This window comes from Schistocerca cancellata, chromosome 8, assembly GCF_023864275.1.
Source record: "Schistocerca cancellata isolate TAMUIC-IGC-003103 chromosome 8, iqSchCanc2.1, whole genome shotgun sequence".
Lineage (NCBI taxonomy): Eukaryota > Metazoa > Arthropoda > Insecta > Orthoptera > Acrididae > Schistocerca > Schistocerca cancellata.
The window spans coordinates 529,807,376-529,810,716 of NC_064633.1; positions in this window are offsets into that span (position 1 = coordinate 529,807,376).

The window sequence follows — 3,341 nt, forward strand, 5'->3', positions numbered from 1 at the left end:
ATTATTATAGTACTTACTACCGAAATATATACACTAAGAAACAGTTTCTAATACTTACAAGGTTCCATTAAATTCTATTCCTTCTCTAGGCACATTTGAACCGTCCTTCTTCTTCTGGACTCGAGAGCGCTCCTACTTGCTTGTAAGCCCATTCACAACTGAAAAAATATTTATCTTCCTTGCCAGGAAGTAGCATTTCATTGTCGTCACAGAGCGACGGCGACAATGCTTCTAAAGAGAAGTAGCGGGACAAGCAACTTCTAACAGTTCTGTTAGGATCGGAGAAACGTAAGAGCTGTTCCGTTTCACAAATCAACACTACGTCCAGTGCGCTAAAAACGGATCAGTTCTTCCCTCTGTCTGATTCTTATTATTTTTCGTAAAATTTAGATACGTTGACAACTAAAACGGAAACCACATAAGATAGAGGTACGCTTGTTTGATCGTAACGTAGATCTTGATTTAGTGTACCTTATGGTACTAACAACTTAAAAGTGGCAAAAATGTAGTTACGTCTGACTGATCCTAAATGGGCGACTAGTCATCACACCTCAACAAATAGTAACAGTGCGTGCTTGCCTGCGCAACCGTTTCCCGTGGGAAAGGGAAGCCTGTTCGATGAATGGGCCTTAAATGTAACCTATATGTATTCTCTATTGAACCTTTCGTGTTACATGCGCTTAAGGTGCTCTCTTTCAGATACTGTACTACTTGCTTCGTTTGTTGTTGTTGTTGTTGTGGTCTTCAGTCCTGAGACTGGTTTGACGCAGCTCTCCATGCTACTCTATCCTGTGTAAGCCTCTTCATCTCCCAGTACTTACTGCAACTTACATCCTTCTGAATCTGCTTAGTGTATTCATTCCTTGGTCTCCCTCTATGATTTTTACCCTCCACACTGCCCTCCGATGCTAAATTTGTGATCCCCTGGTGCCTCAGAACATGTCCTACTAACTGGTCCCTTCTTTTTGTCAAGTTGTGCCACAAACTCCTCTTCTCCCCAGTTCTATTCAATACTTCATCATTAGTTATGTGATCTACCCATCTAATCTTCAGCATTCTTCTGTAGCACCACATTTCCAAAGCTCCTATTCTCTTCTTGTCCAAACTATTTATCGTCCATGTTTCATTCCATACATGGCTACACTCCATACAAATACTTTCAGAAACGACTTCCTGACACTTAAATCTATACTCGATGTTAACAAATTTCTCTTCTTCAGAAACGCTTTCCTTGCCATTGCCAGTCTACATTTTATGTCCTCTCTACTTCGACCATCATCAGTTATTTTGTTCCCCAAATAGCAAAACTCATTTACTACTTTAAGTGCCTCATTTCCTAATCTAATTCCCTCAGCATCACCCGTCTTAATTCTACTACATTCCATGATCCTCGTTTTGCTTTTGTTGATGTTCATCTTATATCCTCCTTTCAAGACACTGTCCATTCCGTTCAACTGCTCTTCCAAGTCCTTTGCTGTCTCTGACAAAATTACAATGTCATCGGCAAACCTCAAAGTTTTTATTTCTTCTCCATGGGCTTTAATACCTACACCAAATTTTTCTTTTGTTTCCTTTACTGCGTGCTCAATATACAGATTGAATAACATCGGGGAGAGGCTACAACCCTGTCTCACTCCCTTCCCAACCACTGCTTCCCTTTCATGCCCCTCGACTCTTATAACTGCCATCTGGTTTCTGTACAAATTGTAAATAGCCTTTCGCTCCCTGTGTTTTACCCCTTCCACTTTTAGAATTTGAAAGAGAGTATTCCAGTCTATATTGTCAAAAGCTTTCTCTAAGTCTACAAATGCTAGAAACGTAGGTTTGGCCTTTCCTTAATCTTTCTTCTAAGATAAGTCGTAAGGTCAGTATTGCCTCACGTGTTCTAACATTTCTACGGAATCCAAACAAATCAGTTTGGATTTGCTTCATTTACACAGTACAGCGTTATGTTAACTCTATCTATGTGCATTTAAATTCAGTGGTATATTGACATAATCTATACACTGATGAACCAAAACATTATGACCACTGCCTGTGGTGGCGCTGTGGGCACGTGACGCTGTAAGGAAAGAATGTAGCCGGCCAGAGTGGCCGTGCGGTTATAGGCGCTGCAGTCTGGAACCGAGCGACCGCTACGGTCGCAGGTTCGAATCCTGCCTCGGGCATGGATGTGTGTAATGTCCTTAGGTTAGTTAGGTTTAATTAGTTCTAAGTTGTAGGCGACTGATGACCTCAGACGGTAAGTCGCATAGTGCTCAGAGCAATTTTTTGAAAGAATGTAGGAAGGACGTAAGCGATAGACAGACAAATGGGCGGTCATTGTAGCGAAGATATGGGCCGAAAATGAGGAAATCCACTGATGTAAGCTTGTTTGATTAGGGCACATTGTTGTGGTGCTGCGGCTGGAAACGAGAATCTCTGAAATATCGATGCTGGTCGCGTGGTGGCGTACTAATGTCGAGAGCATGTAACGCCGGAAATGCATATCCCCCTATTCCATCTATTGTACTATAAATTTGTTTTCCTTATTTTTGTTACCTGAATATATGACATTTCTGTGTCTTTACACATTGTAATTGTTTTACTATTTGTGTGTATATATATATATATATATATATATATATATATATATATATATATATATATATGCATTTATGTCGATGTATAATTGGTTTGTTTCGTAAATATTATTTGTATTTTTACGCTGGGTCTTGCCTAGGGAAAACTGTTATCGAACGATTACATCGATAGGTCGTGTGAAGAATCAAAGTGTGTAGGATCTTTGGTAGTGTTAACTCTGCCGCGTGGAGCGCGGGCAGAGAGAGAGAGTCTGGCTGGAGTAGCGAGTGGAGCAGGTGTGTTGTGTGACGCTCCCGCGAGTTGCCGCGCTTTCGGGGTTTGGCAGCATGTAATTGCGCTCGACTTGCGATGATAGTTTCTGACATGGTGTCGCGGATGGGAAGCATTATCTGGCGCACATCAAGAGCCCGTTTCGTCTGGTGACCGTGTCGAGAAGAAGGCGCGCCAACATCCAGCTTCTGCAACAGTGACGGCCGACAATGAGTGACTGTCGCCACCTCCTCGATCGACGGCTTCAAACCTTCAATCAACCAACAAGGAAGACTGGAAGCACGTAAAGTTATAGAACTGTATGGCAGACCTCAGTTTTTCAAACTTTTAAAATTGTTGCATCACAAAATTACAGCAACTTAGCATGAACCTTTGTTGCTCATTGTCCCAATTGCATTGCCAAGCAGGGTCCCTTCCTTTTCCGAAATGAACCCGAGTGTCGTTGAAATTCAAACGCCAGCATTAAAGTAACATAATTCAATTTCGCT